The sequence below is a fragment of the Phyllobates terribilis genome, unplaced genomic scaffold, assembly GCF_046119375.1.
Source record: "Phyllobates terribilis strain yellow unplaced genomic scaffold, ASM4611937v1 Scaffold_4__5_contigs__length_816908805, whole genome shotgun sequence".
In the NCBI taxonomy this organism is placed as follows: Eukaryota; Metazoa; Chordata; class Amphibia; order Anura; family Dendrobatidae; genus Phyllobates; species Phyllobates terribilis.
The window spans coordinates 677,194,905-677,222,054 of NW_027362764.1; the positions used below are offsets into that span (position 1 = coordinate 677,194,905).

General features: G+C 43.8%; 3 pseudogenes; all 3 read right to left on the minus strand.

Moving 5' to 3' along the window:
* Positions 1-4,033: 4,033 nt before the first annotated feature.
* LOC141269584 (5S ribosomal RNA) lies at positions 4,034-4,152 on the minus strand (annotated as a pseudogene).
* A 1,025-nt stretch (positions 4,153-5,177) lies between these two features.
* Positions 5,178-5,297, minus strand: LOC141268658 (5S ribosomal RNA; annotated as a pseudogene).
* Positions 5,298-14,716: 9,419 nt separating this feature from the next.
* On the minus strand, positions 14,717-14,836 carry LOC141268788 (5S ribosomal RNA; annotated as a pseudogene).
* Between the last annotated feature and the right edge of the window lie 12,314 nt (positions 14,837-27,150).

A 27,150-nucleotide genomic window follows, 5' to 3' on the forward strand; every position in this document is an offset into this window, starting at 1 on the left:
AGCAACCCCGCAGCAGGAGCATGCGAAGACTTGGATCTTGCACACACAGTACATTGGCGCACCCACTTAATGACTTCCTTCTGCCATCCAGGCCACCAAAAACTGTGACCCACAAGTCTCTTGGTCTCAGAAATTCCTGGATGACCTGCCAACCGAGACTCATGACACTCAACAAACAAATCTCTCCTAAAGGTCCTAGGCACAAACAACCTCCCATGGGGAGTGTTAGATGGGGCATTCTCCTGTGCTTTAAGAATCTCATCCTCCAAAACGGAGTCCAAAGCAGCAATCACAACACCTTCTTGTAAAATGGTCTCCTCTTCCTCCTCAACACCGACCATGGGAGAAAAGCTGCGAGACAAAGCATTCGCTTTAACATTCTTGGTACCCGGGATGTAAGTAACGGAAAAATTAAACCGCGAGAAAAAAAGTGCCCACCTAGCCTGACGGGCATTCAAGCGCTTGGCAGCATCAAGATAGATCAGATTTTTATGATCAGTGAAAACCTGAATGGGAAATTCAGCACCTTCCAAGAGATGACGCCAGTGTTCAAATGCGAGTTTAATCGCCAGCAATTCCCGATTATCAATATCGTAATTAAGTTCAGTCTCGAAAAATTTTTTTGAAAAAAAGGCACAGGGATGTACTCCATCCTTGTTTTCCTGAGACAACACCGCACCAACCCCCACCGAAGAAGCATCAACCTCAACCAAAAACGGCTTAGTCACATCAGGCTGCATAAGTATGGGAGCAGAGGTGAACCTCTCCTTTAGAAACACAAAAGCTTCAATGGCCTCAGAAGTCCACTGAACCGCATTAGCACCTTTCCTGGTGAGATCGGTCAGCGGTTTGACAATAATAGAAAACTTTTTTATGAATTTTCTGTAATAATTGGCGAAACCCAAAAACCTCTGTATCGATTTCAAACCAATAGGTCTAGGCCATTCCTGCACAGCTTGAACTTTAACCGGGTCCATCTCAAAACCTTCACTGGAGATAATGTAGCCCAAAAAACTAATTCTCTGTACAGCGAACTCACATTTCTCCAGCTTAGCAAAAAGCGAATTGTCCATTAATAACTGTAATACCTCACGTACGCTCCGCCAATGAGACTCCAGATCCGGCGAATAAATCAAAATGTCATCCAAATACACAACCACATTTTTGCCGATTAAAGGTCTAAGGATATCATTAATAAGATTCTGAAAAAATGCTGGAGCATTGGTGAGACCAAAAGGCATAACCAGATTCTCAAAATGACCCACGGGAGTGTTAAAAGCAGTCTTCCATTCATCACCCTCCTTCATGCGCAACAAATTGTATGCCCCCCGGAGATCAATTTTAGAGAACCACTTGGCCCCCACTAACTGGTTAAATAAATCAGGATTCAATGGCAGTAGGTAAGGATTGCGTACAGTAATTTTATTAATCTCACGAAAGTCCAGACAAGGACGTAAACCGCCATCTTTTTTTTTTACAAAAAAAAATCCAACAGCTACAGGAGACTTGGAAGGCCTAATGTGACCGGCGGCCAAGCTTGTCTGTATGTATTCTTCCAAAGCCTTTCTTTCAGGAATAGTAAGATTAAATAAACGACTCTTAGGAAGAGTCGCGCCAGGGACAAATTCAATGGTACAATCATAGTCTCTATGGGGAGGCAAAACCTGCGACTCCTCCTCAGAAAAAACTCTCCAAAAATCCTGAATAGGTACAGGCAATTCCCCTCTATCCACAGCAGCAATGCGCCCGTTACAACACTTGTCATAACACTTAGGGCTCCAGGACTTAATTTCATTGGTAGACCAATCCAGTACAGGATTGTGCAATTTTAACCAGGGTAACCCCAATATTACTGGAGAAGGCAAATTATCCAATACCACCAAATCCAAATTCTCTTGATGAATACCATTAATAGTGAGGGGAAATTCACAGACCTTGTGAGTAACACTCTTCAAGGGAGAGCCATCGACAGAAACCACAGCAATAGGGGATGACAAAGTTTTAGGTTCTAATCTAAGTTTTTCCAAGAATCCCCCATCAATCACATTCAGAGTAGATCCACAATCCACAAATACCCGAAATTCAATTAATTCATCCTGAGCAGCAGTAGTGGCAGATAGGAATACTCCCTTAGAATTTAAACAGGCAATACGAGCATGACTGACCATTTTTTTTTCTTTCTTCTTACGAAGCACACAGCTCTTAATAAAATGACCAGAATTTCCGCAATAGAAACACAAGCCTTCAAAAAGTCGGCGGTCTTTTTCCTGAGAGCGGGGTGCCATCAGCTCTCCATTGTCAGCACAGAACCTCTCAGGACTTGAAGCTGACATAGCAGAGGATTTGCTCTCATTAACCCTTTCACGCAGTCTCCTGTCCACCCGTATAGCTAATTGCATTGCCTCCTGCAAGTTTCCAGGTGTGGGATAAGCAATCAGTAAATCCTTTACCCTTTCACATAGCCCTGCAAGAAACAAGCTTTTCAAAGCAGAATCGTTCCACCCCACCTGGGCAGACCACCGACGGAAGTGAGAACAATATTTTTCCACATTACCTGATCCCTGCCTCAAACGTCTTAATTCAGACTCAGCAGATGAGACACGATCAGGATCATCGTACAACAAACCCAAAGCAGAAAAAAAACTATCCACTGATCTAAAGCACGGATCACTAGGTTGGAGAGAGAAGGCCCATCCCTGAAGATCTTTGCGCAAAAGTGACATTATGATCCCTATGCGCTGTGATTCATCACCAGAGGATCCGGGTCTCAAACGAAAATATAATAGACAAGCATTTTTAAAAGAAAAAAAATCTTGTTGTTTGCCAAAAAATAGATCAGGCAGACGTACCTTAGGTTCCACAAAATGCGCTCCAGAACAGCTACTCACGTGTTGTTGGAGCTTGGTCACCTCCAGAGAGAGTCCCTGCAAGCGTTGAGCCAAATCTTGCACCGAGACCATGATGGAAAACTGGAGGTCTTTTCTTAGAGAAATTTTTTTTTTTTTTTTTTTTTATGGCTGGAATTACTGTTATGATCTGCTACAGAGACTAAGGAAAGAAAGGAGATCTATCCCTACAATAGAACTAAACTAGATCCCTATGACGTAACGGGGAACCTGATCCTGCGATCAGACCCGCTAAAGTCCTCGGCTAGTCTGAACGCAGACCTATAGATGTGAGGGAGGGATCCCTACAAGATCTAGGGACTGGGAAAATTTGGACACCTCCTAGCAGAAATAGTAGCAGTCAAAGACAAACACACAACAAAAAGGCATAGGGGTCAGAAGACCAAGCAAAACTAACAGAGAACGGCAACAGAGCAACAAGCTAGCTCAACAGTAGTAAATACAAATGAAGTCCAGCAAAGCCAGGAGGGCGGAGCCGGATTAAATAGGCAAAATGGTCATGTGACCAGCAAACTAAAAAAAAACTAACAGAAGAGTTGTAACACGCTTGGTGGCGAGCAATCTGGCCGTGACGGGGCGGGCTCCGAAGGGTCCATGCAAAGTCTGTGCCGTCCCTACAGGTGTGGTTTGTTTTGCAGTGATTCACCCGCCGCATCAGAGGTCTTCAAAAATGTCTCGGCGCAGGGTCTCCTGCAGGCTAAACCCTTCATCGCGGTAATGTGACAGAAAGAGCAAGCTGGACCCGTAACTTGGGGGCGGAGCGAGACGTCCAGGGGTGAATGAAGGAAGAGGGTGAGATGGTTGCCAGTGACTTTGAGCTGCTCTTCAGGGGGGAGGGTCGTGTTGCCTGCAAAGGTCTTCTGCTTGGGGTTACCGGTGGTTGCCTCCAGCCACGCGGGAGACGCTGGTCCTGGTGAAAAGGAGCCTAGTATTAAAAGTAAATAAGCAACAATGCTGGAGGCCCACGGTGATCAGAAGGATGCTGGTATTTTTCAGACATGAAATAGCGCAAGAGAGAAAGCAAATGAAAAAAAGAAAAGAGAATGAATGTGTGCACTTGTGAAAAGGAATGGAAAAAAGGCATAGAAGAGAGTGCCCCCTGCTGGTGGAAGGTAAGAAAAAGCAAAAGCCTAGAGCACCTGGTATTCCCAGGCAGTCTCCCATCCAAGTACTAACCAGGCCCAACCCTGCTTAGCTTCCAAGATTAGACAAGGTCGGGCGTGTACAGAGTGGTTTGGCCGTAGTCACACACAAGCCTCTCACTTGCTGCTTTTCTACTTTGAAGGCGCAGACAAGCCTCTCACTTGCTGCTTTTCTACTTTGAAGGCACAGACAAGCCTCTCACTTGCTGCTTTTCTACTTTGAAGTCTGGCTGCCGGCTGCCCTTTCCAGTGCTCAGCAAGACCAGGTCTTTTTGTGCTTTCCCTTCTCTTCAATTTTTTTGCTGGCTTCCTTAAAAGGTCTTGTAGACAGAAGGCCCCACTCAGAGCCGCTGAGCTCACTGATCGGCTGCAGCGCTGTCGACGGAACGTCAGCTTCACAGCCAATGCCACAGGCCGGGAGCAGAGGCGAGATTAACCGGTAGACCTGGGTAGGGTAAGTAGAGCGCGGTTATTTGCTTTCTAATAGCCTGCAGCCGGGGATTAACTTTTAATGAAAGGGAACAATCCCTTTGACTGTCTGCAGCGCGCCACACCTAGGAAGCGCACTCTCACACACAAGCCAGCATGCACACGTGCTCGCACGTGACAACACCCCCTATCTGCCCCTACAACCTCTACGTCACCATGCGTCAGACTCTCCTGCCTGTTTTATGATTTCAGGGCCCTAGCAGGAATCACCCCCCCCTCCCCAATTCCTTCCGCACCTTCCTTGCCTTCCTTGCACTGAGGTTAGCTCTTTGGCAGCAGCCGTCTGGCTTGGTTACACAAGCTTCTTTGCAGAGAAACATGTTACTTCTGCTGGCCCTCGCTAGGCGGCCGGCATCCAAAACCTTCCCTGGGCACCTGCTGAAAGCCTGGCCCCTTCACGGCCCCGGGTGCTTTTAACGCCATCATTTCCACACGGCGAGCTGTGGAGTCAATAAGCACTCCTAGCGTGGCAAGGAGCTCGGTGTCAGGCCTGCGTGAAGGCGGCGGGGTAGCGTACTTAGCTGCCAACTGGCTCAGAGGCCTTGGGGCTTCCATCATCTAAGTTACTTAAGGTCGGTGTCCGGCAAGGCGCCGTTCCATGCTAGCCGAGCTGGGCAGTAGGGCAAAACGTCATCAAAATGGTCTACAGCACCCGGTGTTCCCTAGAGGTCTCCCATTCAAGTACTGTCCGAGCCCAGCCCTGCTTTGCTTCCGGGATCAGACGAGATCGGGCATATCCAAGGTGGTATGGCCAGTAGACGCTGCTCGATCCATCGCCCGGCCAGCCTTTCTCAGGATCGCTTGGTGGCGAGCAATCTGGCCGTGACGGGGCGGGCTCCGAAGGGTCCATACAAAGGCTGTGCCGTCCATACAGGTGTGGTTTGTTTAGCAGTGATTCACCCGCCGCATCAGGTGTCTTCAAAAATGGCTTGGGACAGGGTCTCCTGCAGGCTAAACCCTTCATCGCGGTAATGTGACAGAAAGAGCAAGCTGGACCCGTAACTTGGGGGCGGAGCGAGACGTCCAGGGGTGAATGAAGGAAGAGGGTGAGATGGTTGCCAGTGATTTTGAGCTGCTCTTCAGGGGGGAGAGTCGTGTTGCCTGCAAAGGTCTTCTGCTTGGGGTTACCTGTGGTTGCCTTCAGCCACCCGGGAGATGCTGGTCCTGGTGAAAAGGAGCCTAGTATTAAAAGTAAATAAGCAACAATGCTGGAGGCCCACGGTGATCAGAAGGATGCTGGTATTTTGCAGAGATGAAATAGCGCAAGAGAGAAAGCAAATGAAAAAAAGAAAAGAGAATGAATGTGTGCACTTGTGAAAGGGAATGCAAAAAAAGGCATAGAAGAGAGTGCCCCCTGCTGGTGGAAGGAAGGAAAAAGCAAAAGCCTACAGCACCTGGCATTCCCAGGCGGTCTCTGTTAAATGGTTAATTAGGGAAATACATTTGGAATGTTAATCGATAATCATTTTTCTGATTTCTATGCCTCAGCCATCGTGTCTAGTTGACATGCGCTATTTGTGTGTGTATTTTTGGTTCACTACCATATGTAGAACAGGTGTCCATACGACTGGCTATAAAAGCCCATGCTACAGAAAGGGGGGGCTCTCTTGCTCTGCCCACCCCACAAGACACAGAATCTTCATGCTGAGAAGCAGATGACATGTAGGCCTGGACACATGCTGGACAAAGACATGATTTACCAGCCAGGATCCAAGGAAAGATGGGTGAATCTCAACAATTAAGCTAATTATGGACAAATGGACAATTACTTTATTACTAATTATTGTATGTACCTGCTGCAATCTGATTCTTTTTAATGGACAATCCAAGAATAAATAGATACATTTTTTTATAAGAATATCGTGATATTGATACTTTGAGAAGTCCTCAGTAGAAAAAAATAATACAGGAAGAGTATTATTTTACAATGGTGAGCCAGCCAGTCCTGTTTTTTTGTTTTTTAAATTAAGTAAGTGAACAAGGGGGGAGTCCTGTCGAGCTGAACAGCTGTTGTTCACGTGTCAGTAAATTCACTAGTTTGTCACGAGAAGCAGAAAGGACCTACAGACTGAGGAAAGACATGAAGCAGAGGTACTAACAAGGAACAGAATCACACAGGAAAAGAATCAGACAAACTGAAGACAGGACGTGCTGACAAAGAGAAGCCAAGGAATCTTAAGGTAAGCAAAATATGGATATAATTTCTTCTTTTGCTAAACAAAGTAATATTAATTTCAAAGTTAATGTAGGAGATGACATAGAAGTTTTGTGGCTCAGTTTATACAAAGAATGTGAATTGCAGAATTTACAGTTAACTTCTAAATTGGTAAATAGAGACAAACAGAAATTGAGAAATATTCTACATTTGGTAGATTTTTTTCATAGTCTTGTGTTAGAGATTTCTTAGCAGGAAAATAGTATAGAAGTGTAAGACGGTGATACTGATTCTGACTGTAATGTGGAAAATGAACAAGAAGTAAGACACGTGTCTGTAACTGAAGGTGACCTTGGGTCTGACCAAGAGACGGACATACAGAAACCTGACATGGGAGGAGACATGACTGACATACGAGAAACCGACATACTAGGTGATGTGGGAGGAGACGTGAGTGACGTAGGAGGAACGGACGTACAAGAGCCACTAAAAATATCAGAGAATTCTGGAATTACCCAGGCTCAACTCCAAATTAAAATGAGGAAAAATTTGCTGAAATTATACAAAATCATGCCAAAATATGATGTCAAAATCCATGCCTGTAGAAATTCAGAGACATTTGAGAGCTTCTCTGATAAGTTTGATTTATCCAATGAGGAGAGGAATAAATTATTTAAAATATGGATTCCTGTGACATTGTCCAGACGTTTACATTTAATGCCCTGTGAAAATGACTCTCCTAATGGATGGGAAAATGATTCGGACAGATTAAGATATTTGATTTATTGTGTCACAAAGGATTTTCCCAACATAGAAGATCTGCAGAAACTAAGGATTGGTAGGAAGGAATGTACATATACATTCATGTCCATATTTGAACGGTTGTACAAAGCTCTCATCAAAAATGGAAAAGTACAACATATGATAACAACATTTGTACAAAAATTCAAATTCCTAAATTCAGTTTCCCAAGTTATGGCATTACAAAAAAATTCATTATTTGAATGTGCGCAGATGCTGGATTTTGTTAGAAAACATGAGAATCGTGAAAAGAAAATAAATCAAGCTAAATTTATAAAACCAGGAAAGGTAAAATCTTACCAAAAGCCAATATCAAACTCTCCTAGACTGAGTCATCCCCATAGTGAACTCTATCAAATACGCAAAGATTTCATATATGTTATAAGCCATATCAGCCAGTGCAAAGATCCATCTCTCCACAGAATGAGTTAATTCTCAGTCAGAACTGTGATTCTCTAAAAAGGAAAATGGCTGAAACTGATGGACAGAGACAGGTGAGACGACCAACTCACAGTGACGTCATGGAATGTGGACAGAAGAACAGGCAGTTCTCTGAGGTTTTGAAGGATAGAAAAATGTCTTTCCTAAATTGGGCGTTCCTGGAGATATTTGAGAGAGACAGAAGATTTGGTTTAGGGAGTGGCTAAGGAAAAACTGTAATTATAATGTTGTATCAAAATGTAATACAATGTCTCAATATTTATTTATAATCTTATACAGTAAAATTGTAGTTACATAGTTTCTAATAGTTCATATATATATATATATATAAATATATATATATACACTTGTCTAAGTAGAGATTGCGTATAATTGTATTTATATATACGTTTATAAAATATATATATATATATATATTAAATAAATTAGAACTTCATATATATAAATTTAAGTAACAATATTTTGAATTACATTAGAACCATCCAATATATGTATAAGATATTTAAATAATTCTGTTTCTGTATGAATTTGATATTTAATTTTATTTTCTTATATTTCCTTAGAGTTTTCATTCCAAAGCAGGATTTGATCAAAGAACTCTAAAATGGATTTATTTCTTTATTCACACAGTAAGTGAAAAAATTGCATGATTTTATGTGTATAACATTTTAAAATAATAACAATATATCTAGTTGAACTATAATATATATGTAATACTTATTAATTCTTTTGTGTTGTTAATATTTTCTGTGCATGAAGTGTTCGTGCAAATTAAAGTAGCTTTACAGCATGACGTGTGACAGCTGTGGCCTTTGAACTTTGAGCTAATAGTATAGGATCCCATTCATTCTATTTTCAACTGATGTAACTTAAGACCGGGCAGCCAGTGAAAAAAGAATCTAAGACAAGAGTTTTTTCAAGTGTCTGAAATTCCAGTGACTTACTCTCATATTATATAATATGTACTTGGGGAATATTCAAAGAAATATAAAGATATTCAATTGACATGGCAATGCGCATTAATAAATTGGGATACAACAATTTTGGGTTAAATATATATATATATATATCTAAAACTTCATATGTGGAATGTTTGAGTTGAACAGATCTATGAATGTCAGAGTGAAGGTGACAGATGAGTAAATCAGCAGCTGCTAAGTGTGATTGATGTGACAGAGGCCTCGTATGTTTGTATGTTTGAAAAAAAAAATGTTTCTTTATGTGAAGGTACAAAAATATATTTAATTCTGAGGAAATTATAATACATAATTAGGTATTATTTACATATATATATTTCTATATTTCTTTAATAATTATTATTTCTTGATTTAACTAATAGTGGATAAGGGCAACCACACATCAAAATGGTTTACAAAACAAATTTATATTTAGAATAATTTTCCACATGATAATATTCTTGAATAACTATAATATTATTTTTAATGGTTACCTAAATAGGTACACACCTCTCTTTAGTCAAATCTATGCTACTCATCGATATGAAATTTATGCACAATATTTCTAGAAGAATAACCATTTTTAATTTGGTTCTGATATATACATAAATTTTATAAAATAATATTTTTGGTATTAAGGGGGAAATGTGTTTTTGATCCTGATTACATAATCACTTTTGATCAATACTTATTTTCCACACATTTTAATAAAGAAAAAATAATAATAATTTACTATGGTATAATTAAGAAGGGTATTACATGCAAAGTTGCATAATTTAATATTTTTTGGTGGTACAAGGTTATGACAAATATGAAATCATCCAGATAATGGAGCTATAAGGGTATTTTTTATGGAGAATATAATTACTCTGCATTTGTCATTAAAATTTAAAGGCCTTATTTTTATTTTTATTCTTATTTTTACTCTTAATTTTATTTTTCATTTTTAAAATTTTATTCTTACTTTATACTTCTTATTTTTCTATTTTTTTCATTTTTTAATTCTCATTTGATTTTATTTGTGTTCAATATCTCAATTGAGAAAACACATTAATATTTAATAAAGTAATGTCTAATACAAGAGTATTGCTTCATTAAATATATATTGCTAAGGAAAAAAATGTTTACATTTTCTGAGTAAACACAATTCATTCATTCATTTATTCATTCATTCATTCATTCATACATTCATATATTTATTCATTTTGGTTCAGGAGTATACATTCTTTGATATTATTGGTTTAATAAAGATATAAAAACTTGTTTTTTCAAAATACACTGACACCTATGGGTTGGAAAAGGTAATTACACCTATGACATAAAAATGTTCTATCATATGGAGAACTTGATTGATAATGAATTATTATCTATTATTGTTTATTATTCCAAACATAATTTATTTTAATATTTTGATAATAATTAGATGGATATTACTGATTGCTATGGTACGCTGTGATATTATAGGTTAGGAAAAACTGCCAGATTTGGTATCAGATTAGGGAATAAAGACTTCAATCAAGACATCGCAATTATGAATTCTATCTTAATAAAGACTTTTAATTTTTATAAATCAAAGAAATTCTCAAAAGTTACAAGAAGAAGCAACTGATATCCGGACGTCTCAGAAGGTAACAGGTGTGAATGCTGAGTGTTATAATAGACTGTGTCCATTACATACAATACAATTCACACCACTGATCACCAAGACGGCAGAGGACGATGATCCTATATGTACTGTGTTGTGTTCAAGTTTCATCACGTTCCACTGGTTTCTTATCACCTGCAACGCTTCAATGAAAGCTGGTGAACAGGTAATACCTGGCATATGTGTCATGTATATAAAGGACTGAGTACTGGTTATGGTGCTATATAAAGCAGGAAAGTGTCAAGTTAACCCTTGCTTTACTGACCAAAGACGTCACATCTGTTCCAAAAGTGACACGAGACCAGTGCGGACACACCGAAGATTCCAAAGACGATCCAACGTAAGTCCAGGTGACACTGCACAGATATTAAAGCTACATTTCATCCATGGACTTTGTTTTCTTATCAACTGACACACATGATCTTTCTAATAAAGAGTACAGTTTATGGACTGAACAATAATGAACACAATTATGGACTGTACAATATCTACATGCTGTAATTTATTTCAAAGGAGTTTTCATCTAGAGACTGTGTTATAAAAGAACCAAGAAGAAGACGAGACGACGACCCGATGACATCAGATGATGACGATTGAACCCGCGATTGCTTCAATTTAGATATAGGGAAGTATAATTATACATATTAAATGAATATTAGTTGCGGCTTACCATAACATGAATTCACATCATTATAAAACAATAAACCGATATTGATACTATTATTAATATTATTATTATTATGGAAATTTAATGATATTGCCAAGGAAGAAGGAAAGAAAAAATGATTGATGAATGTATCTTCTTTTGAGAAATTTCAGTTAAAGTCCTTTTATTCTCAAAAAAGGGGGAAATGTTAAATGGTTAATTATGGAAATTCATTTGGAATGTTAATCGATAATCATTTTTCTGAGTTCTATGCCTCAGCCATCGTGTCTAGTTGACATGCGCTAGTTGTGTGTGTATTTTTGGTTCACTACCATATGTAGAACAGGTGTGCCATACGACTGGCTATAAATGCCCATGGTACAGAAAGGGGGGGCTCTCTTGCTCTGCCCACCCCATAAGACACAGAATCTTCATGCTGAGAAGCAGATGACATGTAGGCCTGGACACATGCTGGACAAAGACATGATTTACCAGCCAGGATCCAAGGAAAGATGGGTGAATCTCAACAATTAAGCTAATTATGGACAAATGGACAATTACTTTATAACTAATTATTGTATGTACCTGCTGCAATCTGATTCTTTTTAATGGACAATCCAAGAATAAATAGATACATTTTTTTATAAGAATATCGTGATATTGATACTTTGAGAAGTCCTCAGTAGAAAAAAATAATACAGGAAGAGTAGGATTTTACAGTCTCCCATCCAAGTACTAACCAGGCCCAACCCTGCTTAGCTTCCAAGATCAGATGAGATCATGCGTGTTCAGGGTGGTGTGGCCATAGTCAGAGACAAGCCTCTCACTTGCTGCTTTTCTACTTTGACGTCTGGCTGTCGGCTGCCCTTTCCAGTGCTCAGCAAGACCAGGTCCTTTTGTGCTTTCCCTTCTCTTCAATTTTTTTGCTGGCTTCTTTAAAAGGTCTTGTAGACAGAAGACCCCACTCAGAGCCGCTGAGCTCAGTGATCGGCTGCAGCGCTGTCGACGGAACGTCAGCTTCACGGCCAATGCTACAGGCCGGGAGCAGAGGCGAGACTCACCGGTAGACCCGGGTAGGGTGAGTAGAGTGCGGTTAGTTGATTTCTAATAGCCTGCAGCCGGGGATTAACTTTTAATGAAAGGGAACAATCCATTTGACTGTCTGCAGCGCGCCACACCTAGGAAGCGCACTCTCACACACAAGCCAGCATGCACACGTGCTCGCACGTGACAACACCCCCGATCTGCCCCTACAACCTTTCCGTCACCATGCGTCAGACTCTCCTGCCTGTTTTATGATTTCAGGGCCCTAGCAGGAATCACCCCCCCCCTCCCCAATTCCTTCCGCAACTTCCTTGCCTTCCTTGCACTGAGGTTAGCTCTTTGTCAGACGTCTGGCTTGGTTACACAAGCTTCTTTGCAGAGAAACATGTTACTTCTGCTGGCCCTCGCTAGGCGGCCGGCATCCAAAACGTTCCCTGGGCACCTGCTTAAATCCTGGCCCCTTCACGGCCCCGGGTGCTTTTAACGCCATCATTTCCACACGGCGAGCTGCGGAGTCAATAAGCACTCCTAGCCGTGGCAAGGAGCTCGGTGTCAGGCATGCGTGAATGCGGCGGGGTAGCGTACTTAGCTGCCAACTGGCTCAGAGGCCTTGGGGCTTCCATCATCTAAGTTACTTAAGGTCGGTGTCCGGCATGGCGCCGTTCCATGCTAGCCGAGCTGGGCAGTAGGGCAAAACGTCATCAAAATGGTCTACAGCACCTGGTGTACCCAGGAGGTCTCCCATCCAAGTACTGTCTGAGCCCAGCCCTGCTTTGCTTCCAAGATCAGGCATATCCAAGGTGGTATGGCCAGTAGACGCTGCTTGATCAATCGCCTGGCCAGCCTTTCTCAGGATCGCTTGATGGCGAGCAATCTGGCCGTGACGGGGTGGGCTCCGAAGGGTCCATGCAAAGGCTGTGCCGTCCCTACAGGTGTGGTTTTTTTAGCAGTGATTCACCCGCCGCATCAGGTGTCTTCAAAAATGGCTCGGCGCAGGGTCTCCTGCAGGCTAAACCCTTCATCGCGGTAATGTGACAGAAAGAGCAAGCTGGACCCGTAACTTGGGGGCGGAGCGAGACGTCCAGGGGTGAATGAAGGAAGAGGGTGAGATGGCTGCCAGTGACTTTGAGCTGCTCTTCAGGGGGGAGGGTCATGTTGCCTGCAAAGGTCTTCTGCTTGGGGTTACCGGTGGTTGCCTCCAGCCACCCGGGAGACGCTGGTCCAGGTGAAAAGGAGCCTAGTATTAAAAGTAAAGAAGCAACAATGCTGGAGGCCCACGGTGATCAGAAGGATGCTGGTATTTTGCAGAGATGAAATAGCGCAAGAGAGAAAGTAAATGAAAAAAAGAAAAAAGAATGAATGTGTGCACTTGTGAAAGGGAATGGAAAAAAGGCATAGAAGAGAGTGCCCCCTGCTGGTGGAAGGAAGGAAAAAGCAAAAGCCTACACCACCTGTTATTCCCAGGCAGTCTACCATCCAAGTACTAACCATTCCCAACCCTGCTTAGCTTCTGAGATCAGACAAGATCGGGCATGTTCCGGGTGATGTGGCCGTAGGCAGAGTCAAGCCTCTCACTTGCTGCTTTTCTACTTTGACGTCTGGCTGCCAGCTGCCCTTTCCAGTGCTCAGCAAGACCAGGTCCTTTTGTGCTTTCCCTTCTCTTCAATTTTTTTGCTGGCTTCTTTAAAAGGTCTTGTAGACAGAAGACCCCACTCAGAGCCGCTGAGCTCAGTGATCGGCTGCAGCGCTGTCGACGGAACGTCAGCTTCACGGCCAATGCTACAGGCCGGGAGCAGAGGCGAGACTCACCGGTAGACCCGAGTAGGGTGAGTAGAGTGCGGTTAGTTGCTTTCTAATAGCCTGCAGCCGGGGATTAACTTTTAATGAAAGGGAACAATCCCTTTGACTGTCTGCAGCGCGACACACCTAGGAAGCGCACTCTCACACACAAGCCAGCATGCACACGTGCTCGCACGTGACAACACCCCCTATCTGCCCCTACAACCTCTCCGTCACCATGCGTCAGACTCTCCTGCCTGTTTTATGATTTCAGGGCCCTAGCAGGAATCACCCCCCCCTCCCCAATTCCTTCCTTGCCTTCCTTGCACTGAGGTTAGCTCTTTGTCAGCCGTCTGGCTTGGTTACACAAGCTTCTTTGCAGAGAAACATGTTACTTCTGCTGGCCCTCGCTAGGCCGCCGGCATCCAAAACCTTCCCTGGGCACCTGCTGAAAGCCTGGCCCCTTCACGGCCCCGGGTGCTTTTAACGCCAACATTTCCACATGGCGAGCTGCGGAGTCAATAAGCACTCCTAGCCGTGGCAAGGAGCTCGGTGTCAGGCCTGCGTGAAGGGCGGCGGGGTAGCGTGCTTAGCTGCCAACTGGCTCAGAGGCCTTGGGGCTTACATCATCTAAGTTACTTAAGGTCGGTGTCCAGCAAGGCGCCGTTCCATGCTAGCCGAGCTGGGCAGTAGGGCAAAACTTCATCAAAATGTTCTACAGCACCCGGTGCTCCCAGGTGGTCTCCCATTCAAGTACTGTCTGAGCCCAGCCCTGCTTTGCTTCCGAGATCAGACGAGATCGGGCGTATCCAAGGTGGTATGGCCAGTAAACGCTGCTCGATCCATCGCCCGGCCAGCCTTTCTCAGAATCGCTTGATGGCGAGCAAACTGGCCGTGACGGGGCGGGCTCCGAAGGGTCCATGCAAAGGCTGTGCCGTCCCTACAGGTGTGGTTTGTTTAGCAGTGATTCACCCGCCGCATCAGGTGTCTTCAAAAATGGCTCGGCGCAGGGTCTCCTGCAGGCTAAACCCTTCATCGCGGTAATGTGACAGAAAGAGCAAGCTGGACCCGTAACTTGGGGGCAGAGCGAGACGTCCAGGGGTGAATGAAGGAAGAGGGTGAGATGGTTGCCAGTGACTTTGAGCTGCTCTTCAGGGGGGAGGGTCGTGTTGCCTGCAAAGGTCTTCTGCTTGGGGTTACGGGTGGTTGCCTCCAGCCACACGGGAGACGCTGGTCCTGGTGAAAAGGAGCCTAGTATTAAAAGTAAATAAGCAACAATGCTGGAGGCCCACGGTGATCAGAAGGATGCCGGTATTTTGCAGAGATGAAATAGCGCAAGAGAGAAAGCAAATGAAAAAAAGAAAAGAGAATGAATGTGTGCACTTGTGAAAGGGAATGGAAAAAAGGCATAAAAGAGAGTGCCCCCTGCTGGTGGAAGGAAGGAAAAAGCAAAAGCCTACAGCACCTGGCATTCCCAGGCGGTCTCTGTTAAATGGTTAATTATGGAAATTCATTTGGAATGTTAATCGATAATCATTTTTCTGAGTTCTATGCCTCAGCCATCGTGTCTAGTTGACTTGTGCTATTTGTGTGTGTATTTTTGGTTCACTACCATATGTAGAACAGGTGTCCATACGACTGGCTATAAAAGCCCATGGTACAGAAAGGGGGGGCTCTCTTGCTCTGCCCACCCACAAGACACAGAATCTTCATGCTGAGAAGCAGATGACATGTAGGCCTGGACACATGCTGGACAAAGACATGATTTTCCAGCCAGGATCCAAGGAAAGATGGGTGAATCTCAACAATTAAGCTAATTATGGACAAATGGACAATTACTTTATAACTAATTATTGTATGTACCTGCTGCAATCTGATTCTTTTTAATGGACAATCCAAGAATAAATAGATACATTTTTTTATAAGAATATCGTGATATTGATACTTTGAGAAGTCCTCAGTAGAAAAAAATAATACAGGAAGAGTATTATTTTACAATGGTGAGCCAGCCAGTCCTGTTTTTTTGTTTTTTAAATTAAGTAAGTGAATTTCTTCCGTGAACAAGGGGGGAGTCCTGACGAGCTGAACAGCTGTTGTTCACGTGTCAGTAAATTCACTAGTTTGTCACGAGAAGCAGAAAGGACCTACAGACTGAGGAAAGACAGGAAGCAGAGGTACTAACAAGGAACAGAATCACACAGGAAAAGAATCAGACGAACTGAAGACAGGACGTGCTGATAAAGAGAAGCCAAGGAATCTTAAGGTAAGCAAAATATGGATATAATTTCTTCTTTTGCTAAACAAAGTAATATTAATTTCAAAGGTAATGTAGGAGATGACATAGAAGTTTTGTGGCTCAGTTTATACAAAGAATGTGAATTGCAGAATTTACAGTTATCTTCTAAATTGGTAAATAGAGACAAACAGAAATTGAGAAATATTCTACATTTGGTAGATTTTTTTCATAGTCTTGTGTTAGAGATTTCTAAGCAGGAAAATAGTGTAGAAGTGTCAGACGGTGATACTGATTCTGACTGTAATGTGGAAAATGAACAAGAAGTAAGACACGTGTCTGTAACTGAAGGTGACCTTGGGTCTGACCAAGAGACGGACATACAGAAACCTGACATGGGAGGAGACATGACTGACATACGAGAAACCGACATACTAGGTGATGTGGGAGGAGACGTGAGTGACGTAGGAGGAACGGACGTACAAGAGCCACTAAAAATATCAGAGAATTCTATAATTACCCAGGCTCAACTCCAAATTAAAATGAGGAAAAATTTGCTGAAATTATACAAAATCATGCCAAAATATGATGTCAAAATCCATGCCTGTAGAAATTCAGAGACATTTGAGAGCTTCTCTGATAAGTTTGATTTATCCAATGAGGAGAGGAATCAATTATTTAAAATATGGATTCCTGTGACATTGTCCAGACGTTTACATTTAATGCCCTGTGAAAATGACTCTCCTAATGGATGGGAAAATGATTCGGACAGATTAAGATATTTGATTTATTGTGTCACAAAGGATTTTCCCAACATAGAAGATCTGCAGAAACTAAGGATTGGTAGGAAGGAATGTACATATACATTCATGTCCATATTTGAACGGTTGTACAAAGCTCTCATCAAAAATGGAAAAGTACAACATATGATAACAACTTTTGTACAAAAATTCAAATTCCTAAATTCAGTTTCCCAAGTTATGGCATCACAAAAAAATTCATTATTTGAATGTGCGCAGATGCTGGATTTTGTTAGAAAACATGAGAATCGTGAAAAGAAAATAAATCAAGCTAAATTTATAAAACCAGGAAAGGTAAAATCTTACCAAAAGCCAATATCAAACTCTCCTAGACTGAGTCATCCCCATAGTGAACTCTATCAAATACGCAGAAGATTTCATATATGTTATAAGCCATATCAGCCAGTGCAAAGATCCATCTCTCCACAGAATGAGTTAATTCTCAGTCAGAACTGTGATTCTCTAAAAAGGAAAATGGCTGAAACTGATGGACAGAGACAGGTGAGACGACCAACTCACTGTGACGTCATGGAATGTGGACAGAAGAACAGGCAGTTCTCTGAGGTTTTGAAGGATAGAAAAATGTCTTTCCTAAATAGGGCGTTCCTGGAGATATTTGAGAGAGACAGAAGATTTGGTTTAGGGAGTGGCTAAGGAAAAACTGTAATTATAATGTTGTATCAAAATGTAATACAATGTCTCAATATTTATTTATAATCTCATACAGTAAAATTGTAGTTACATAGTTTCTAATAGTTTATATATATATATATATATATATATACACTTGTCTAAGTAGAGATTGCGTATAATTGTATTTATATATACGTTTATAAAATATATATATATATATTAATTAATAAATTAGAACTTCATATATATAAATTTAAGTAGCAATATTTTGAATTACACTAGAACCAACCAATATATGTATAAGATATTTAAATAATTCTGTGTCTGTATGAATTTGATATTTAATTTTATTTTCTTATATTTCCTTAGAGTTTTCATTCCAAAGCAGGATTTGATCAAAGAACTCTAAAATGGATTTATTTCTTTATTCACACAGGAAGTGAAAAAATTGCATGATTTCATGTGTATAACATTTTAAAATAATAACAATATATCTAGTTGAACTATAATATATATGTAATACTTATTAATTCTTTTGTGTTGCTAATATTTTCTGTGCATGAAGTGTTCGTGCAAATTAAAGTAGCTTTACAGCATGACGTGTGACAGCTGCGGCCTTTGAACTTTGAGCTAATAGTATAGGATCCCATTCATTCTATTTTCAACTGATGTAACTTAAGACCGGGCAGCCAGTGAAAAAAGAATCTAAGACAAGAGTTTTTTCAAGTGTCTGAAATTCCAGTGACTTACTCGCATATTATATAATATGTACTTGGGGAATATTCAAAGAAATATAAAGATATTCAATTGATATGGCAATGCGCATTAATAAATTGGGATACAACAATTTTGGGTTAAATATATATATATATCTAAAACTTCATATGTGGAATGTTTGAGTTGAACAGATCTGTGAATGTCAGAGTGAAGGTGACAGATGAGTAAATCAGCAGCTGCTAAGTGTGATTGATGTGACAGAGGCCTCGTATGTTTGTATGTTTAAAAAAAAAAAATGTTTCTTTATGTGAAGGTACAAAAATATATTTAATTCTGAAGAAATTATAATACATAATTAGGTATTATCTACATATATATATTTCTATATTTCTTTAATAATTATTATTTCTTGATTTAACTAATAGTGGATAAGGGCAACCACACATCAAAATGGTTTACAAAGCAAATTTATATTTAGAATAATTTTCCACATGATAATATTCTTGAATAACTATAATATTATTTTTAATGGTTACCTAAATAGGTACACACCTCTCTTTAGTCAAATCTATGCTACTCATCGATATGAAATTTATGCACAATATTTCTAGAAGAATAATTATTTTTAATTTGGTTCTGATATATACATAAATTTTATAAAATAATATTTTTGGTATTAAGGGGGAAAATGTGTTTTTGATCCTGATTACATAATCACTTTTGATCAATACTTATTTTCCACACATTTTAATAAAGAAGAAATAATATTAAGGTACTATGGTATAATTAAGAAGGGTATTACATGCAAAGTTGCATAATTTAATATTTTTTGGTGGTACAAGGTTATGACAAATATGAAATCATCCAGATAATGGAGATATAAGGGTATTTTTTATGGAGAATATAATTACTCTGCATTTGTCATTAAAATTTAAAGGCCTTATTTTTATTTTTATTCTTATTTTTACTCTTAATTTTATTTTTCATTTTTTAAATTTTATTCTTACTTTATACTTCTTATTTTTCTATTTTTTTCATTTTTTAATTCTCATTTGATTTTATTTCAGTTCAATATCTCAATTGAGAAAACACATTAATATTTAATAAAGTAATGTCTAATACAAGAGTATTGCTTCATTAAATATATATTGCTAAGGAAAAAAATGTTTACATTTTCTGAGTAAACACAACAATTCATTCATTCATTTATTCATTCATTCATTCATACATTCATATATTTATTCATTTTGGTTCAGGAGTATACATTCTTTGATATTATTGGTTTAATAAAGATATAAAAACTTGTTTTTTCAAAATACAGTGACACCTATGGGTTGGAAAAGGTAATTACACCTATGACATAAAAATGTTCTATCATATGGAGAACTTGATTGATAATGAATTATTATCTATTATTGTTTATTATTCCAAACATAATTTATTTTAATATTTTGATAATAATTAGATGGATATTACTGATTGCTATGGTACGCTGTGATATTATAGGTTAGGAAAAACTGCCAGATTTGGTATCAGATTAGGAAATGAAGACTTCAATCAAGACATCGCAATTATGAATTCTATCTTAATAAAGACTTTTAATTTTTATAAATCAAAGATATTCTCAAAAGTTACAAGAAGAAGCAACTGATATCCGGACGTCTCAGAAGGTAACAGGTGTGAATGCTGAGTGTTATAATAGACTGTGTCCATTACATACAATACAATTCACACCACTGATCACCAGGACGGCAGAGGACGATGATCCTATATGTACTGTGTTGTGTTCAAGTTTCATCACGTTCCACTGGTTTCTTATCACCTGCAACGCTTCAATGAAAGCTGGTGAACAGGTAATACCTGGCATATGTGTCCTATATATAAAGGACTGAGTACTGGTTATGGTTCTATATAAAGCAGGTGTAGCGTCGGCGTCCCTGCCCTCTGCTAGGCAGGGACGCTGTTCCCCTCACCTCTCTGCTCCGAGCCCGGCGTCCTCCTCCCGCTCTGCTGGCAGCGCGCGCTCCTTCCCGGCCACCGTGCTTAGGGCGCGCGCGCTCCCTCCCTCTTAAAGGGGCCGCGCGCGCCGTCCTAAGGAGTCCCCGGCCAATGGCCGGAGGACTTCACCATATATAAGGCACCTCCTCCAAAATGGAGGTGCCCGAGCAATGTTGTTGCACTGTTCACTACTCTGCTTCAGCCCTCACGTCCCGTTGCCAGTTACCTGCCAGATACCTGCCAGATTCCAGCCAGCTTGCTGTCTTATTCCTGCCTGACATTCTGCTACCTGCCTGCTAGCCTGAGGTCCGATGGTCTGCCTTACTACTCCTGTCAGTCTGTCTAAGGACCAGCTTGCCCGCTCACCTGGGAGCGCACATCAACTACCTGCCTGCTTGCCTGAGGTCCGATGGTCTGCCTTCCAACTCTTGTCAGTCTGTCTATGTACCAGCTTGCCCGCTCACCTGGGAGCGCACATCTGCTACCTGCCTGCTAGTCTACCTGGAGGCTCTGCCGTCACGTGCTGTGACCACCTGCCTGTCCAGTGACTCCTGCCCGCTCACCTGGGAGCGCTCATCTGCCGCCTGTCTGTTGGTCTTCCTGGAGGCTCCGCCGTCACATGCTGTGACCACCCGTTTATCCAGAGACTCTCGCCTGCTCACCTGGGAGCTCACGTCTACCATCAGCCGCCACAGGTTGTACCAACCCTTTACCCAGAGACTGCCCCGGTCACTTGCCGTGACCATCTGCCCATTCACCCTGAGACTGCCCCGGTCACTTTCCGTGACCATCTGCCCGTTCACCCAGAGACTGCCCCGGTCACTTGCCGTGACCATCTGCCCGTTCATCCAGAGACTGCCCCGGTCACTTGCCGTGACCTCCTGCCCGTTCTTCTAGAGACTGTCCCGGTCACCTGCTGTGACTGCCTGCCTGGTCGCCACCCGCTCCCTTACAAGGACCGCCCCCTTGTATAGTAGCTCAGAGGTTCCGCCTCCCAGACCCGTTACAGTTTGCTCGGGCCATGGAACCCGGTGGCACCCAAGCTCCCTCGCTCTCGGACCTCTGTCATGAACTGTCCCGTCAGAGGTCCCAACAGGAGTCCATTCTGGGTCACCTGCGGAATGTCAATTCTCGCCTGGACACTCTGACTGCTCCACCAGCAACCACCGCCATTCCCATGACTCGCAACCCGGCAGCTCCGCTGCCCACCAATACCATGGTATCCTACCCCGGACCCCGGCTTTCTGCACCTCCTCGCTTCGGAGGCGACTCCGCCCAGACTCGGGGCTTCATAATTCAGTGCACCCTGCACTTTGAACTCCTGTCCCACCAGTTTAACTCCGACCAGGCCAAAATTGCCTTCATCATGTCCCATCTCACCGGGGAGGCCCTGGCCTGGCTAAATCCTCTATGGGAGAGAGGAGACCCCCTGGTGTCCGACTTGCCTGCCTTTCTCATGGCTTTCCGGAAAGTCTTCGACGAACCCGGACGGAAGACCTCATCCGCATCATCTCTGCTACGCCTCCGTCAGGGAAGTCTCACCGTGGGCCAATATGCCATACGGTTCCGTACCCTTGCCTCGGAGCTGGCCTGGGAAAACGACGCTCTGGTATCCGTCTTCTGGGAGGGTCTGTCCGGCCGTATTAAAGATGAACTTGCCGGTCGGGACATTCCTACCACTCTCGATGACCTAATAACTCTTGCCACCCGGATTGACCTACGGTTCCAGGAGCGTGCCAAAGAGGTCACCCGTGAGAGGAGGTTTCCACGTCTAGCTCCTACTTTTCAGAAATCCGTCTCTCCCCAGGTACACTCTCCTGAGCCTATGCAGGTCGACCAGACCAAGATGGTCAAAACCCGTCAGGACTTACGCCGTGCCGAAGGGAGCTGCTTCTACTGTGGCAGTAAGGAGCACCGGATCTGTACCTGCCCGGAGAGGTCGGGAAACGCCTGTGTCTAGGTTCGCTCAGAGAGGTCAACCTAGACAAGAATAAATCCTCTCCATCTCTGCTACTGTCAGTCTCTATTATCTGCGGGGAGAATCGTTATTTCGAACTAGCCCAACTTGACTCTGGAGCGGCCGGGAATCTTATCTCACAGTCCCTGGTAGAAAAATACCGCATTCCCACCAAACCTCTGGCTGTACCATTATCTGTCGCTGCTGTGGATGGGGGCCTCTTACCACGTCCCATCCAACTCATCACCGAATCCGTAACTCTGCAGGTGGGAATGCTGCATTCTGAGAGCATCTCTTTTCATGTTCTGCCTGGACTCTCTCACGCCCTCTTACTAGGTCTACCTTGGCTCCAGAGACATGCACCCGTGCTTGACTGGCAGACCGGAGAAGTCCTTCGCTGGGGACAGGACTGTCATAAGACTTGTTTGGTTCCTGTTCATCCCGTCCGTCCTTCTCCTACCCCAACTAATCTACCTGGACTTCCGATTCCCTAATGGTCATTTGCTGATGTCTTTAATAAAAAGGAGGCAGAGACATTACCCCCTCATAGACCATACGACTGTCCTATCGACCTGTTACCCGGTACTACTCCTCCCCGTGGGCGTATTTACCCATTGTCCGCTGCTGAGACCCGGTCGATGTCCGAATATATTGAGGAGAATTTGGCCAGGGGATTCATCCGGAAATCTACCTCCCCGGCGGGAGCAGGCTTCTTCTTCGTAAAAAAGAAGGACGGCTCTCTCTGTCCCTGTATAGACTATAGAGGCCTTAACCAGATCACGGTGAAGAATAAGTACCCCCTTCCGCTCATTCCAGAATTATTTGATCGCCTGAGGGGGGCTAGAGTCTTCACCAAACTGGACCTCCGTGGGGCGTACAACCTGGTCCGTATCCGTCAAGGGGATGAATGGAAGACTGCATTCAACACCCGGGATGGCCACTATGAATATCTGGTAATGCCCTTTGGTCTCTGTAACGCTCCTGCCGTGTTTCAAGAGTTGGTCAATGACATCTTCCGGGACCTTCTCTACTCCTGCGTTGTGGTGTACCTGGACGACATCTTGGTCTTCTCTCCGGATCTCCAGACTCACCGGAGGGACGTTCGTCAGGTCCTGCTCAGGCTCAGGCAGAACCACCTCTTCGCTAAATATGAGAAGTGCCTCTTTGAGCAGACCTCGCTTCCGTTTTTGGGCTACATTATTTCTCAGACCGGCCTACGAATGGATCCAGGGAAACTGTCTGCCATCGAGAAATGGCCCCGACCGGAGGGGTTGAAGGCCATTCAGCGGTTCCTGGGCTTCGCCAACTACTACCGCCTCTTCATACCGCACTTCTCTTCCCGGACTGCCCCAATTTCCGCGCTCACCCATAAGGGTACTAATCCCAAAGAGTGACCGCCCGAAGCAGAGGAGGCCTTTCTTTCCTTAAAACAGGCCTTCTCTTCCGCCCCGGTGCTGCATCGTCCGGACGGCAACAAGCAGTTCTTTCTGGAGGTTGACGCCTCCTCCTCTGGAGCCGGAGCTGTACTTACTCAAAAATCTTCTTCCGGGAGGATGGTAACTTGCGGCTTCTTCTCCAAACTCTTCTCCTCTTCTGAGCGCAATTATTCCATAGGAGACCGAGAGTTATTGGCCATCAAGCTGGCATTGGAGGAGTGGCGTTACCTACTCGAGGGGGCTCTTCATCCGGTAATAATTTACACTGACCACAAGAACTTGGCTTATCTCCAGCATGCCCAGAGACTTAATCCGCGCCAAGCCCGGTGGTCCTTGTTTTTTGCTCGCTTTGATTTTGTTCTACATTTTCGCTAGGCTGACAAGAACATCAAAGCAGACGCCTTGTCCCGATCCTTTCTGGTATCTGATCTCGAGGAAGAACCTAAACATATCATCGATCCCGCCAGAGTAATGCAGGTGGCTCCCGTGAGTCTAAATCGTCTCCCTCCCGGTAAGACGTTCGTATCGGTACCTGATCGGGAGAAGATCCTACACTGGGGTCATTCGTCTAAACTAGCTGGCCACGCCGGTCAGAAAAAGACCCTCCAGCTTATTTCCCGGCACTACTGGTGGCCTAACCTGCGCAAGGATGTAATAGACTTTGTTTCTGCCTGTGTGTCCTGTGCCCGCAACAAAGTTCCGAGACACCTGCCAGCCGTTCGCCTTCTTCCTCTGCCAGTACCTGCTGCCCCCTGGCAGCATATAGCGATGGACTTCATAACTGATCTTCCCGTCTCTGCCGGTTGTACGGTCATTTGGGTGGTCGCTGACCGCTTTTCCAAGATGGCTCACTTCATTCCCCTGCCAGGCCTCCCGTCTGCACGCGAGCTGGCTAAAGACTTTATCCGCCACATCTTCCGTCTTCATGGCCTGCCCCGTCACATCGTGTCGGATCGTGGGGTACAGTTCACTTCTCGTTTCTGGAGAGCCACTTGTAAATTGCTAGACGTCACCCTGGACTTCTCCTCCGCTTACCACCCACAGTCTAATGGTCAAGTGGAGCGGATCAATCAGATCCTGACCAGTTACCTCCGGCACTTCGTTAATGCCCACCATTCTGACTGGGTGGATCTCCTGCCATGGGCCGAATTCTCGTACAACAATCACGAGAGCGAATCTTCCTCCAAATCCCCGTTTTTTGTAGTCTTCGGTCAGCATCCTCGGATCCCGTTTCCCGTCTCCACCTCGGTGGACAATCCGGCTGCGGAATCTCTTGTTAACAAATTTTCCTCCACATGGGAGAGTACCCGGTCCGCACTCCTTCTGTCATCCGAGCGTATGAAAAGACATGCTGACAAAAAACGTCTGGATCCTCCTCAATTCCGTCCAGGGGATAAGGTCTGGCTCTCGTCCAAGTATGTCCGGCTCAAGATTCCTTCCTATAAGTTAGGGCCTCGGTTCATCGGTCCTCTAGAAATCATCAGTCAGATCAACCCGGTGGCCTATAAATTGAAACTCCCGGCCAACTTGCGGATCCCTAACTCCTTCCATGTATCTCTCCTCAAACCTGTGGTACTTAACTCTTTTTCCAAGTCTACAGGCACGCCTCCTGCTCCGGTTTCCGCTGAAAACGAATTTGAGGTAGAGAACATTCTGGCCACCAAAAGGGTAAGAGGGAAGACCTTTTTTCTAGTAGATTGGAAGGGGTTTGGTCCTGAAGAGAGAACGTGGGAGCCCCGGGAGAACATCCATGCCCCTCTCATCCTTGCTAAATTTCTGTCTGGCCTAAAAAAGGGGGGGCCTAAAGGGGGGGGTACTGTAGCGTCGGCGTCCCTGCCCTATGCTAGGCAGGGACGCTGTTCCCCTCACCTCTCTGCTCCGAGCCCGGCGTCCTCCTCCCGCTCTGCTGGCAGCGCGCGCTCCTTCCCGGCCACCGTGCTTAGGGCGCGCGCTCCCTCCCTCTTAAAGGGGCCGCGCGCACCGTCCTAAGGAGTCCCCGGCCAATGGCCGGAGGACTTCACCATATATAAGGCACCTCCTCCAAAATGGAGGTGCCCGAGCAATGTTGTTGCACTGTTCACTACTCTGCTTCAGCCCTCAGGTCCCGTTGCCAGTTACCTGCCAGATACCTGCCAGATTCCTGCCAGCTTGCTGTCTTATTCCTGCCTGACATTCTGCTACCTGCCTGCTAGCCTGAGGTCCGACGGTCTGCCTTCCAACTCTTGTCAGTCTGTCTATGGACCAGCTTGCCCGCTCACCTGGGAGCGCACATCTGCTACCTGCCTGCTAGTCTACCTGGAGGCTCTGCCGTCACGTGCTGTGACCACCTGCCTGTCCAGTGACTCCTGCCCGCTCACCTGGGAGCGCTCATCTGCCGCCTGTCTGTTGGTCTTCCTGGAGGCTCCGCCGTCACATGCTGTGACCACCCGTTTATCCAGAGACTCTCGCCTGCTCACCTGGAAGCTCACGTCTACCATCAGCCGCCACAGGTCGTACCAACCCTTTACCCAGAGACTGCCCCGGTCACTTGCCGTGACCATCTGCCCATTCACCCTGAGACTGCCCCGGTCACTTGCCGTGACCATCTGCCCGTTCACCCAGAGACTGCCCCGGTCACTTGCCGTGACCATCTGCCCGTTCATCCAGAGACTGCCCCGGTCACTTGCCGTGACCTCCTGCCCGTTCTTATAGAGACTGTCCTGGTCACCTGCTGTGACTGCCTGCCTGTTCGCCACCCGCTCCCTTACAAGGACCGCCCCCTTGTATAGTAGCTCAGAGGTTCCGCCTCCCAGACCCATTACAGCAGGAAAGTGTCAAGTTAACCCTTGCTTTACTGACCAAAAACGTCACATCTGTTCCAAAAGTGACACGAGACCAGTGCGGACACACGGAAGATTCCAAAGACGATCCAACATAAGTCCAGGTGACACTGCACAGATATTAAAGCTACATTTCATCCATGGACTTTGTTTTCTTATCAACTGACACACATGATCTTTCTAATAAAGAGTACAGTTTATGGACTGAACAATAATGAGCACAATTATGGACTGTACAATATCTACATGCTGTAATTTATTTCAAAGGAGTTTTCATCTAAAGACTGTGTTATAAAAGAACCAAGAAGAAGACGAGACGACGACCCGATGACATCAGATGATGACGATTGAACCCGCGATTGCTTCAATTTAGATATAGGGAAGTATAATTATACATATTAAATGAATATTAGTCACGGCTTACCATAACATGAATTCACATCATTATATAACAATAATCCGATATTGATACTATTATTACTATTATTATTATTATGGAAATTTAATGATATTGCCAAGGAAGAAGGAAAGAAAAAATGATTGATGAATGTAT